The 14930-nt window shown below is 38.4% G+C and overlaps 1 non-coding gene across 1 annotated transcript; it reads left to right on the forward strand.

The window, feature by feature from the left end:
* Nucleotides 1–9918: 9918 nt before the first annotated feature.
* Nucleotides 9919–9990, forward strand: TRNAA-UGC (transfer RNA alanine (anticodon UGC)). Its single transcript has one exon. It is a non-coding gene; the product is annotated as a tRNA-Ala (tRNA).
* Nucleotides 9991–14930: the final 4940 nt, after the last annotated feature.

Raw genomic sequence — 14930 nt, forward strand, 5'->3', positions numbered from 1 at the left:
ATATGAACATATACTCATTTAAAAATATTGATAGTCAAAAATTTGAAGTTTGGGATTCATTCTCCAAAGTTGTTTATTGTTTTCTTTTTGGCAAATAGCTTTAAAATCAAAAAAGAAAAGACCAGAGTTTAAGCAACATAAAGGTGCAGAAAATGTAAATGCAAGAAATAATCAAAGGGAATGGCATCCCAATTTCAGGGAGAAACCCACAAAATAGCCTATTTCTGCAACCCCAAGGAAGTTCACAAGTGACTACTTTTCAAGATGCTTAAGAGTAAAAATTTGACAAAAAATAAATTGATGCATCCATTGTTTTTGCCTAATCGTAGATCAATAAGAAAAGAATCCTATCTTCTTTCTCCCTTTACCTAATGGTGATGAACTTGCTAATGTTTTAATGAGCATTCTATTGGGCTAACTGGGAGTTTCTCTTTGGAAATTTTAGCTCTCCATTCTGTTCCTTAGTGGAAGTTCTTAGCTGCCAAAGTAAGAGAAATTGGAGGTCAAATCCTCTAAGGTCTTGAACCTCAGGAAGGATTATCTAAAGAGCCTTAAAGGAGCTCTGTAGTTTTCTCAAATTCAGCAAATAGCTGAATCAGTCTCAACACAGTGCAAACTCAACAAAGAACTTTTTAAGATTCTGCAGTGGGGCACACATTGAAAAGTGACCAAAACCAAACCCGTTACTTTCGAGTCAAATTCCAACTCATAGCAACCCTATAGTGAAGTGACTCCCAATTCAATACTGGGGTTTCCTCCTTCTGGGAAAAGCAATCCTCATTCAGTGGATCAAGTTATTTTTGTAAATAATCTGTGCCCTTGTGAATGCAGATAAAGACTGTCAGTCAATTGACTGATCATGCACAGGAGGGAAAGGAACGTGGACTTTTGAGTGACAGTCTGTTCATGTCCTGGATCTGCCATTAGCCAGATGTAGACCTTTGCTGAGTGTCTTGACTACCCTAGCCTATGTTTCATTCTTTTCTTTTTAACTTTTACTTTTAGAAGTAACTTAATTTTACAGAAAAATTTCAAGAATGGGAATTCCTATATATCCTTGACCTAAATTTCCCAAACATGAACTTTTTACCTTCCTTAAAAGAGAGAATAAACTAAATGGTTTATTCTATATTATATAGAACCATTTGAGGGTAAGTTGTAGATATGATAGCCTTTACCCGTAAATACTTCAGTATGTGTTTCTTAAGAACATTCTCTTACATAACCACAGTACCATGATCAAAATAAGGAAATTAACATTGATACAATGCTATTATCTAATACACAGGTCTTACTCAGATTTTGTTAGTTGTCCCTATGTCATTTATAACAAAAGAAAACTTTTATAATCTGTTAAATTTGGTTGCCATGTCTCTTTCATCTCCTTTAACCTATAGGCTTTCTTTTTCTTTGGTGACATTGGCATTTTTGAAGAGTACAGGATAGTTATTTTATAAAATATTCCTCAATTTGGGCTTGTCTGCTGTTTCCTCATGATTAGATTCAGACTATGTATTTTAGGCAGGGATACTAAAGAACTGATATTGTGTCCTTTCTAGTGCATCATATCAGGAGACACAGTTGTCTCATTACCAGTGATGTTATGGTGGAATCTGCCAGGTTTCTCCACTGTAAAATTACTACTTTTTCCTTTTAATTAATAATTAACAGATATCTATGAGGAGATAGTTTGAGACTATGTAAACATCTCATTATTCACCTTTCATCCCTCTGATATCCACTGATGATCCTTCCTGAATCAATTCCTAATATAATGGAATGTTTGCCAAATGATGATTCTCTAAATCCATCATTCATTCTACATTTACTAGTTGACTTTCTACTATAAGAGGAAGAACGTTTCCTTCTCCATTTGTTTACTTATATGGACTCATGGATTATTATTTTATTCATAGATTATAACCCATTATTATCATTATTTATTTTGAGATTTCTTAATCTGAAAAATCAGAGTTTAGTGTAGGAAACAGGAATCACCCTTAAGCATTTTAAGCAGGAAATCATAAATACAGGAAATTGTATTATTACATAATCATTAGAAGAGGTTAAGAAACAGACTTTAGACCTTCAAGTATGAGTCCAAAAAAACAAAATCTATAGAACTAGTCTACAAGGGTAACCAATAATCATATTGCTGAGACTCAGAACATACCACTGTAGCTGCAACCCAGGAAACACAAAGTTAGGGTTAGGAGACTGTTTTCTCTATAAGTACTTCCCTAACTCATGAAGCTGCTGACTGGTCATTGTAACATGGACTAGGATCACTTCCTCTGCCACTACTCTAGTCCTATAAAGTTAGAGACTAGCCTCTGTAACACTGCTGCAGAGAAACGATGTGTCCATGATCTTGCTTGCTAACAGAAAATATCCAGATATACTGCCTTCTAAATCTCAGAGAAGTACATCTAATAATTGGTTAAATCTCATTTGCATCAAAATCCTTAGCTTCAAGAGAGTCTGGAAAATGTATTTTTTTTAGCTTTTCAGGCTCTCCAGTGTAGAAAGTCAACCAGGATAAAGTGGGAATGGATACTGAATGCCAATCAACCATATCTAACAAATGTAAACTCTTCTATTTTCAGTGGGTTCTGAAAAGAATAGGAAACAAAATTAATAAAATGCTTTTTGTAAAGTATAAAATACAACATATGTGTTACTTAAAATTTTTTTATTCCTGAACAACATTTAGAATTAAATACATATTGAAGGCTTTACCAAGTAAATTTCTTGGAACAAGTTCGTTCATTTGATCATTCACTCACTATTTTGTTAATTCATTTACCCTTCTTCCCTCCCTCCCTTCTTACCTCCCTTCCTCATTCCCTCTCTCCCTTCCTTCTTTCATTTATCAGAAACTTTCAATAAAGATTTAAGCTGAAACTTTCCAGTAATTCCAATCAAATATCATTAGCAAAGTGAAAGGAGGACCAGTAAGCAACATCATGATAAATGGAGAAAAGATTGAAACTGTCAAGGACTTCATTTTGTTTGGATCCACAATCAATGCCCATGGAAGCAGCAGTCAAGAAATCAAATGACATACTGCATTGGGCAAATCTGCTGCAAAAGACCTTTTTAAGGTTTTCAAAAGCAAAGATGCCACTTTGAGGACTAAGGTGTGCCTGACTCAAGCCATGGTATTTTCAATCACCTCATGTGCATGTGAAAGCTGGACAATGAATAAGGAAGACCAAAGAACTGATGCCTTGGAATTATGGTGTTGGTGAAGAATATTGAATATATCATGGACTGCCAGAAGAACGAACAAATCTGTTTTGGAAGAAGTATAGCGAGAATGCCCCTTAGAAGCAAGGATGGTGAGACTTCGTCTCAAGTAGTTTGAACATGTTATCAGGAGGGACCAGTTCCATGAGAAGGACATCATGCTTGGTAAAGTAGAGGGTCAGTGAAAAAGAGGAAGACCCTTAACGCGATGGATTGACACAGTGGCTGTAGCAATGGGCTCAAACATAACAACGATTGTGAGGATGGCGCAGGATGGGGCAGTGTTTTGTTCTGTACATAGGGTCACTATGAGTCTGAACTAACTCTACAGCACCTAACAACAATAGTCCAAGTTAAGAAAGCTTCAGTAACTGAGGGAAATTTCACTTGGAGTGATAATACAGAGTAAAATGCTGTGATTATGTAGCTAACATGGTACAGCAGGAAACCTGATATTTCTTAAATAAAAACAATTCTTCCCTGCCTCTGAGGTATGAGATATATTTGTCACCCTTTGTGTGTGTGTGCCTATTTTCTCTCTCTTTCTTCCTTCCTTTCCCTCCTTTCTTTCCAAATGTGAAGTATAAAACTATAAATTATACTATAATTTGCCTGACTGAATTTAAAACAAGTGCCCATTGACTAATGGGAGAGGTTCAGGCAAAATTTATTAAGTTCTCTTGTTCAGAATATTTCAAGTCAAAATAAACAGCACTTACAGCTCATTTCAGACTGAAATACTACCTGCCACAGAAACACACACAATTATATAACTCTCTTGTGGGTTAATCTTTACAACAATCAGGGTCACCTTACACAAGTCTCACCTTCATCCAAACTATTGGTTAGATAAAAAAGAATAAAATATTTTGCTTTTTCTAACTGGTTTCATTAGAAGCTGATTATTTTTTAATAAAAATTTTAATCTTTATACATGCTAAACATATCTCTACAGTTTATATCTAGTTTTTCAGTTTGTCTAAAGGTCATATTCCACCAACCACCACTCCTCTGTGGTGGCTTGAGTGTTGCTGTGATGCTGGAAGCTATGCCACCAGTATTATAAATATCAGCAGGGTCACCCATGGTGGACAGGTTTCAGCAGAGCTTCCAGATTAAGATAGACTAGAAGGAAAGGACTGGCAATCTACTTCCAAAAATTAGGCAATGAAAACTTTATGTATCCCAACAGAACATTGTCCTACTCTCTTGCTTTAGACATATCACCAACCAAACTAAACAAAAAATCCATTGCTGTCAAGTAGATTCCAACTCCTAGTGACCCTATAGGACAGAGTAGAACTGCCCCCATAGGGTTTTCAAGGAGTGGCTGGTGGATTTGAACTGCCAACCTTTTGGTTAGCAGCCAAGTGCTTAACCATTCCATCACCAGGGTTCCAAGGAGATATCAATTGCTAGAGTAGGATATCATGTTTGTGAAGTAGAGGGCCAATGAGGGCATGGAAGACCCTCAGTGAGACTGATTTGCGTAATATCCACAAGGATGGACTCAAACATGCTGGTGATTTTGAGGATGATGCAAGACAGGGAATGTTTCATTCTGTTGTACATATGGTTACCGAGAGTCAGAGTCTTTTTATTTATGTAGTTAGTTCTTTATGTCTTAAGTAGGCCTCTACTAAGTTCATGAACTTTAATTTTTATTTTTATCAAAAGATCACCTTCTATTTATTAACCTTTTAACCTTTTAATATCCATTTTTAGCTTCCATATTCAAAATGTTAAATAAATCACAATTGTTCAACCTTAACACATAAAAGCTTAATTTAATCCTTGCTTAGGCAAGGGAGAAATGCAAATAGAAGTGTTGGCTTTCACCAAATCAAACAGAATCAAAGCAAAGCAGGGCTGTGAGTAAACTGGTTAGCATTAGGCCTTGGCTGAGACAAGGACTCAGGATCCTGTTTTCTTGAAGCTACAGAGATCAATATTAAAAGATGTGCCTAAAATACTTTCTGAAACTCTAGAGTGGTTGGAAATCAAGTCTGAGTCTCTATGTCAAAGTGACCCACATGGCTCATATAATCGAGGCACTAGTAGGATGTTCCATTCTTACTGATATGATTTCCAAGAGTAAATTTTCTCAGCTCATGATTTTAGAGAACACTGTAACCTATGTCCTTGATGTTAACTGACAAAAGCAATTTATGCTAGTTTAGAAAAAGAACTAAGGAGCAGCTGATAAAAGTCCTTCCCTTCTTTGCATCCATTTCTAATCAGCTCTCTCTTCTTACCTGAGAGACTACTCTTTGTCTACAATTTCTCCTCTTCACCTTCTTTGCTTCTTTCAGGCAGTCAACTAATTACAAATTAGTCATACTTTTACCCACTTTTTGCCCTGGTGGCACAGTAGTTAAGAGCTTGGCTGCTAACCAAAAGGTTGGCAGTTTGAATCTACTGCTACTTCTTGGAAACCCTATGAGGCAGTTCTACTCTGTCCTATAGGGTTGCTATGAGTCAGAATTGACTCAATGGCAAAGAGTTTTTACCCAGTTATACTATTATTGTACTTTCTATTCAGCAATTGACTTAAAATACGATCTCTTCCAAAATAAAAGGGATAAGAAACAAAATATTTGTTTAAGGCCTGGGAGCATAGAAGTGACAAAAATCAAAGAGTTGTGGGGCGGGGGGGAAGGGTAGGAATGGAAACCAATCTACGTTCTCAGTCTAACCTCCTCTCTTAATCCTCCTTCCCACCAAAGAAAGATTATATAAAGTATCAGGGCCTGAGAGGTGTTGACTGTGTAGGCTCAGAAAACTTCGCAGCAGCATCATACTTGTCTTTTAAACTAGGATGCAGGAAGATGAAATCTCACTTAACTACTGAAGATTTAAAATGCTTGGGAATATCAAAAGCGCTAAAACCAAACATATTTGTTCATCAGTATTTACCACCCTACAGCATTAAATGAGTCCCCATGAGCAACAGACGCTGGAGATGCTGGCAGTCGAACCTAGGACCTCAGGCATGCAAAGGAAGTGCTTTACTACTGAGCTACCTTCCCACAGAATCCTCAATGATACAGGCCCTATGGCATACACAATTTTCTTTATGAATATTTAATCAAATTTTCCTTAAAATATATTTTTTGTAGTTTTTTGTGGAAGAATTATGTGAATTTTACTGATCTTGAATGCCAGAAAGAAGAAGCTATAGTTTAACAACTAGATTCACCTGAACCTGATCAGCTCAGAACAAGAAGTTTCAAAATTGGCATATTATCTGCCATAAGTCATTCAGATCAAGAGCCATTTGGAAACGCCAGCATCAGAAAATACAGAAACATAGATGGTTACAGCAAGCCACTGGGAAATTTCTTGATATATAGTACAAAGTCTATCTGTAAACAGAGCCAATCCTGCTGAGTAAAGGCCTCAGATACAACCATCTTGCAAGGTGCCCCTAAGTCTCACGTTCAGGGCCTGGAATTATCCACAGGCAATGTGTATAGAAATCTCAGCCTGATCTAAGAAGGAAAACCCCACTCTGCAGATTAGGTGAGTAAACCTGTATCCTGCGGAATAAAATGTTTAAAAGACATGCTGAAGATTCAAATATAAATCCAGGATATAACACTTTTGAAATGGGTGTTAGTGTGAGGCGGTGATTCTCAAAGTGTGGTCTTTGGTCCAGCAGTATCAGCATCACCTGGATCTTGTTAAAAACACAAATTCTTTGCCCATCCTAGACCTAATGAATCAGAAACTCTAGGGTTGGGCCCTAACAATTTGTGTTTTAATAAGCCCTGCAGATGATTCTACGCTTCAAAAACCACTGGTGTAAGGCATTGATGGAACCCTGCAGTTTGAACTCACCAGCTGCTCCTTGGAAACCCTATGGGGCAGTTCTACTCTGTCCTATAGAGTCACTATGAGTTGGACTCAATGGCATTTTTTTGGGTAAGGTATTGATAAAGATGGCATTTATTGAATCATTTTTTAAACAGTCACACAGTACTAAGATATTTTCAGAATGAGCCCTGGTGGTGCAGTGGTCAAGTGCTCGAATGCTAACTGGAAGAAGTCACTGTGAGCTGAAATTGACTCCACAGCAGCTGGTTTGGTTTTTGGTTCTGCTAAGGTGTTTACAGCATTTAAAGGTAAAATGATTTGACACTTCAGGCTTGAATTTTTTATAGCTGTTTATAAAATAAATATTTAAATATGTGAGGGGAATCTAAGTTTTTGAATTTCTATTTTTATAAAACTGAATATTTGAAAAATATAATTTTTAAAAATAAATGAAAAATTATAAACAGCAGATGACGTTTCTCTTGACACTTCCAAGTTCCTGAACATTAAAGAATCTACCCACTAGCCGCAGGAAGAGATGGAAAGAGGAAGGCAAAGATGAGCAAAAGCAAGTTAAGAAAAGCAAAAAGCCAGAATAGAGAACATCTACAGATATGCAGGACATAGCCGGACACACCAAGGATGGAACTCAAGACGTTATACGTGCAAAACAAGTAAGCTACCACTGAGCTACAAAAAAAGAAATAAAAAGCAAGCGAAAGAAATAAGAAGCAAGCAGAAGGAGGAAGGAAAGTCTGTTCTCTAATCAAATCTCCGGTGACTGGACAGCTCAGAATTTGGGAACGTCGACCGTTTGGGGGTCGTGTAATAGTCAGCTGTCCTAGTCTCTTGTTATCAAAATTCACCAGACAAACCGCTCCCCTTCTAAAAATGACGACGCACCACCGCTCCCTGATACCACAAAGAGCTACCAATAGCTCAGTTCTGCCCTCATCCGGGCCTGGCAGGTTTCCCGCGTTGCATCCAACCAACCCGCACATTCCACTCCTGTTCAGTTCTTTGTGAGCTGAAACTTTTTCCTACTAGAATTCGAAGACTTTGCTTTCCCAGGGCGGGTCAGCGCACCAGTAGATTTCACTTACGGTGGCAACAAAGAAGGGGAATGGAAGTCTTTGATTCTCCCACCTTTGTTGTTGATTAATGAAAAAGTCCTTGGCTTTTGTTCTGGTCTATCTTGCACGGGACCAAGAAATTCACCGCTGGCAGTGTTATAGGAGAAACCCCGGCCGCCTGTCTTAATCATGGCTTCAGTTAGAAAATCAACAAGGCAGAATCCAGTCCTAACTCCACTGGACCCGAACAGGAGCCCTCCATTCGTCCGCAGCAGGAAATCGAGAGAGGAGCGGAGGTGCCGACAACGTTCACTCCGCAGTGCTCTGGGCTAAGCAGCAGACTCGGACCGACAGCCAAGTGAGCCCGCCCAGAGGGCTTGGTTACCTGCGCACCCCGCGGCCAAGGCCGGGGCACCCACGGCTTCCCTTCCTCCCTCCCGCCCTCGGCCTGAACAGAAACCACTTGCAACCCCAAGGAATTGCGGGTGGGGTGTTGGCGGAAGTGAGCTCTGGGATACGTAGAAGCAAGGGCGGGAGACCCAAGGAAGTTCTACGGTTGGGGCTCGGAGAGAGGGAAGAGGTACCTGGCCATGCTGTCATACACTTCACTTGGCGTTAAACTCGGGTCGCTCTATGGTCGCGCCACATACTTCACTGCATGAAAATCCTGTGGAGCACAGTTCTATTCTGACACACATGGGGTCGCCATGAGTCGGAATCCACCAGAGGACAACTGGTTTATGGACTCCTGCTCATATTAAAAGGAGCCCTAGTAGGGCAGTGGTTAAAGTGCCCTAGCAGGGCAGTGGTTAAAGTGCTCGGCCACTAACTGAAAGGTCAGCGGTCCACCAGCCACTCTGTGGGAGAAAGATGTGGCAGTCTGCCTCTGTAAAGATTGCAACCTTGGAAACCCTATGAGGCAGTTCTACACTGTCGTATAGGGTCGCCGTGAGTCAGAATCGACTGGATGGCAACGGGTGGGCGGCTCATATTAAGGGGATTTCACTAAGACCACCGTCCTCACCAATGGTCTTGCGCCTTGCTGGAAGATAAAACCATTCGCTGTATTGATTATTTTTAGAGAGTTACACTTCCTTATTTGTTTTGCCCCTCTCACTCTATTCCAAGAGTTTCACTTTAGCGTTTGCGTTTTTTTTTTTTTTTTACTCCTCTGCTATTTCCCCTCTCTCTCCTCCCTTCCCAACTTGCTGTGCCCATAGCGTTCTGGGAAAGGGCAGGGCTTCCGGGCATTTTCTGGGAGACTTGAAGTGTTCCAGAGGCCCCGGCAGCTGTCGGACTGGCAACAGGGCAAGGCTTGTTCCAACCATAGAGAAGGGCCTTCACCGGCACGAGAACCGGGGGAGGCCAAGGAGCGTGCAGTCAGGAAGAAAGGGCGCGGTGGAGGGTGAGGAATAGGATCCCTGCCCTCCACGCTTGTCCGGGTAGGACAAGAACAGCAGTGCGAGGCAGGCGGGGTGCAGGCTGCAGCGTGACGTGGCCCCAAAGGCTAGAAACGACACCGGAAAGTAAGCAGAGCATTGCAGCTGAATCCTAAAGGAGAAAAGAGGCTTTAGACTTTAAACTCTGCTAAATTACATTAATGAAAAGTATAGGGAATCTCTGGACTGTATTACTTAGTTAGCATTTATTAAATCGACCTGATTCTATGTCTATGAATGTGGATCGAGAAATCTTAGGAAATTGTGCGAGTCTGAATCATAGTATTTAGGGAACACTATTAGCCAGCAACAATCATAAAGAAACAGAGCCTTTCGGCCTTGGGGATGTAGCTCAGTGGTAGAGCGCATGCTTTGCATGTATGAGGCCCCGGGTTCGATCCCCGGCATCTCCACTTCAGTTAAGCTTGCTTCTCCACTTCAGTTAAGCTTGCCTGAGATAGAATTTTGAAGTGTTTCCACCTATTTGGCTGGCATATTCAAGCACTGCTTAAATTAATAGATGACAGGGAGATTTTAAATAGATGTATCAAATTACTTGGAACATATAAATATTAACCAAATGCTTCCAGTTAATAAAACTTATAAATATATCAAAATCATAACTATTTTGAAACACTTTGAAACGTCATCACAAGTCAATAAAATGACTATCAAGCCTTTCTCTAAAACAAGTTGAATGGTGATAGTGTGGATTTGTTTCTTTATCATCTTTTCTTCCCATAGATACTGTTTTAATCACCCAATTTACAGAGTTGGGTTTACATTGTTATGCAGGAAGACAGTGATTGAAAGTGGAAGATTTGTCAGTAGAAATATAATTCTCTGGAGCACAGTTTCAAGATGATTCTACTCTCTTAAGACAGACTTTGTTCTTTATATCAGAACTGTCTGAGCTATTTAAGATACTTTTTTTTTTTTTTTAACTCTGGTCTTTCTACGAATATGATACTTTTTTTGAATGTCATATCTACAACCCATTGTAAGCCAATTTTTCAACTGCTTGTTGAATGAGGCTTGGTCTGGTTCAACTGGGTGACCTAAAGGCAACTTTTTCTTCTCATCGAGACCTGATTTATTGACACAGTCTTGTTACAAGGAGCTATGCAAATCAGGTTAAAAAATTATTTCTTTGACCAAAGACTAGGGTGAGAACAGAGATAGATGCAAGGATATAATAAGTGGTAGAGCTTATAATTTGCATGTGTGAGGTTCCCAGTTCTATTCTTAGTCTCTCCACTTATGTCTTCTCCACCAAGGGACAAAGAGACACAACCTCTAGCTACTCAATCTGTCTGTTCATTCAGAGCTTATTTTATTCTCCTTTCCATGTCCCTACTAGTCATTACTTCCAACCTTCTCACTTCTTGGTACAACTATTCTAGAAAAAGCTATATAAGGATGCAGTTTGGTGGGATTTTTGATCAGAATGAATCAGAGTGATCAGAAGAATGATCAGAAGAATCAGAAACATCCATTATGTGGTTTAGTGGTGGAGTGCAGAAATCCTACCTTGAAGGACCCATATTTAATCCCCAGCATTTCCTCTTTTCTCTTGGCTCTTAAAGGGCATGTCATGGCCTGAGTTCTGAAACAAAACAAGGCTTTTGGCTTTATCCCCTTGGCAAATCTGGAAATAGATCAAAATGCCAAAATTTTAGGCAGTTAGATACAGACAGATATTTCTTTGTTTTTTATTTATTTTTTATTGATATATCATTCCATGTGCAGCTGGCTCAGTTGGCTAGATTCTGATACTGAGTAGACTTTAGATCCCTGTAAGGACCTCTTTTTTGAGTGACAAATTTTATTTATCCTTTCACAGAAGTCCCCAACATCTGTTTATTCTATGTCCTGTCTAATATCACATGATGAATCTTTTCTCCCTTTTGGTTCTAGGAAGAAACTTTTTTATTTTTAATTATTGCCCTGTAATTGTGTTCTTAATACATCACACTTGCTCTGGTGCACTAGCTGTTGACCTAAGGAATGAAAATGTGGCAATCTGAAAACAGATACCCTATTCTCCTATATGCTCATGGTGTTTCTTATGTTCTGTGACATGTAAATATAATCACACTGAACATTTCCAGGAACTTAAAATAACTGAGTACCATCTTTCTTTATCTTACTTTGAAAAAGAAGTGCAGGTGCTGAAATGAAGCCACATTGCTTCAAGTGCTAGGACCTTTTTGATGCTGCTCCATCAACTCTGTGGTGGTAGGGGGAGAGGTGTGTGGGAGAGAAATGCATAGAGGAGTATCTCCCATTCTGGTCATTAATCTTGCAACAACACCAAGATCTTTGGTACAAGGAAGTCCATCACTCGAACTTCTCTTCGTCTTCCTAGTTTCCATTTGAAGCCAACTGCTGTTAAATGATACATACCACAGAACATGCATAACTCAGGTGAGTTGGATTCTCAGTAAAGATTAGGAAGAGCCTTTTCAATCAGGGGAAATTGTTCTGAGGGAAAAGTGACTGTCGTGCAAGAGGTAACCAGATGCATAAACTTGCTCTCCATATTCACCCCATTCTGCTTGCCCTATCAGTAGGTAGAGGAGTTGTTATTATGTTTTTAGAATTGATATTTTGGCTCTGCTTCTTGATAATAATTACTGACATGACTCATTTTTAATAAGAAATTATAACAAAACCTATAATCTATTCAGCATAGAGTAAGTTAACTGCCATCATCGTTATCATTTTTATCATAATCATATTTTTTGTCACCATTCTCATCTAATGACATATAGGACTCTCCCAAGAACAGTTCATAAGGCCAAAAAAAAAAAAGGTGAAGGATAAATTTGATTAAATCAAAGTTAAAGATTTCAACAAATGATAGTTTAGAATAAATTATCACACAGACGACAGATTGAGAGAAGTTATTTGCAATATTTAAAACCAACTATCAAATAATTTCTAGAATATTCAAATAACTGCAAATCAATAATAAACATTCCAACTGTTGACATTATTCAATACTTACTGACATTATTTACTTAAATTACTTACTTTTGCCAGTATCAGTGGTGTAACACGGATTTTTTAAAATAATATTTTATTGTGTTTTTGGTGAAGGTTTACACAACAGTTTAGGGTCCCACTCAACAATTTCTAACAAGTTGTTCAGTAACATTGGTTACATTCTTAACATGAAATTTTGTTGTTATTGGATGTCATATTTCACTGATGACTAATAGTTTGAGTATTGCTTCACGTCCTTGTTAGCTTCTTATGTCTCTTCTTTTGTAAATGCCTATTAATATCCTTTGGCCATCTCATTATTTGCTTCTTATCTTTTTGTTTTTAATTTGCACCACTGGTTAAAGTGCAGAACAGAGCAGTCATCCTGCAGAGAACTCTGCCAGTACTTTGACAATTATGCAAACACATTCCCTATGAGCAAAAGTGATAGGCATAAAGATGCTTTGCCCAGATTCCTACTCTAAGAAGATCTTGTTGCCCCAGCTGCTCAGAGTGCATTTATCAGATAATCTTTAGCTGTCAGATCTTTCAGGATTGTCTCAGCTTCAGAGAGCCACCTGCCCAAGGTCACACCCTTTCAGAGCAATTCACATCAAATGACCAAAGGATCAGCAGTAGGAAGACCCTGTCATTTCAGCCAAACATGGGAGGACTTGATGGGCTATTTTTGATTTAGAACTCCCCATGTGGTGGACTGAGGCTGTCAGGCCTGCATCATAGTTTGATTTCTCTCTCTGCCCAATCTTGTGTCTACTCCCTGCTGTCCACAGGTATGGATCCCAAAGGTACTCCCTAATAGACACCCTGCACATTAAACTCCATGTCAACGTCTGCTTCCCAGAGAATCTAATCTGTGATGCCAAGCCACTATGCTCCTGTGTATATATCCTGGGAAAATTCTCACATGTATGGGAATATATGGGAGGATTTTTAATGCAACACTTATTATAAATGGGAGGAATTTGGAGGCAATCTGTTGTCCATCCCTGGAGGAATGGAAGGGTAAATTGTGGTAGACATACACCATGGACTACTGTGCATGCATTAGAAACAATGAACAAGATATGTGTATAGTAACACTGATGGACCTTAAAAACACTGTGCTTGTTTTAAAGGGTAAGAAACATTGAAATCTATAAATCGTACCATTTACATAAATTAGAAATACTGTATGTGTATAGAAGTCCCTGAGTGGCACAAATGGTTTGCACTCAGCTACTAACTGTAAGATTGGTGGTTCAAATTCACGCAGTGGGTGCTGCTGACAAAAGATCTAGTGATCTGCTTCTGTAAAGATTACAGCCAAGAACACCTTATGGAGCTCATTTCTACTCTGTGGCACATGGGGTCCCCATGAGTTGGAATCGCCTTGATGGCAATGGTTTTTTTTTTTTTGGTATATATACAAAAGCAATATAAGTTACAAAAAGACACACAAATACAAAGACACACTAAACACATTTAAATTGTTGCATATGGTGGAAAGAATCTGAGACAAGAAAGGGGAGTGGGATAAAAAGGAAGAAATACACATTACATAAACAGAAGAGAGAAGCCTTCCACAAACTTATAAAGTACATGATTATCTCAAAGCTCCCTACCTGAAGTAAAATAAAAATAGAATTAAAAATTGACACACTGCTGTGATTTTCAAGAAGCAGAAGCTTTTCTTTGATAAAAATAAAAAATTTAAAAAACATTTTTAAGATTATAGAAAAATGTTTTTCATTTCATGACCTTTTTAAATAAGGCCTTTTTAAATAAGACAAAGAGCAAATGACTTAAATGTAAATGCTGACACATTTGGTTAGAGCATTTAAAAAATTATGACATTTATGTTCTTAACTTTTTGTTTTGGGAATTTTCAAACATATACAAAAGTAGAGAGCATATTATGATGAATTTCCATGTACCTATCACACAACTTTAATCATTTATCATCATTTCGTTGTTCTTGTTTCATCTCTATCTATTCCTTTTTATTTTTTTTTACCTTTTTCCCCTAGAATATAAATGTCAGACATATCAATTTCACCCATAAATATTTTAGCATGTATAACCAATAGTTATAAACTTTCTTTTCAACATTACTATAATAATATCACAACCAACAAAATTAACAAAACTTTCCTAATAAATCCAGCGCTCAGTTCATGTTCAGAAAGCCATTGTCCAGTTAATTTGTTTGAATCAGGATCCAAACATGTTGATTTGTCTGTTCTTCTCCTTACATGACTTGCATGTCGTTTAATGTGTCAGTTCCACCTCCCTTTTTCCTCATGCCATTTATTTGCTGAGGGTCAGTTTCTCTAGGAGAATTTCCCACGGTCTGGATTTGGCTGAC

This window comes from Trichechus manatus, unplaced genomic scaffold (genome assembly GCF_000243295.1).
Source record: "Trichechus manatus latirostris isolate Lorelei unplaced genomic scaffold, TriManLat1.0 scaffold00180, whole genome shotgun sequence".
Taxonomy (NCBI): Eukaryota; Metazoa; Chordata; class Mammalia; order Sirenia; family Trichechidae; genus Trichechus; species Trichechus manatus.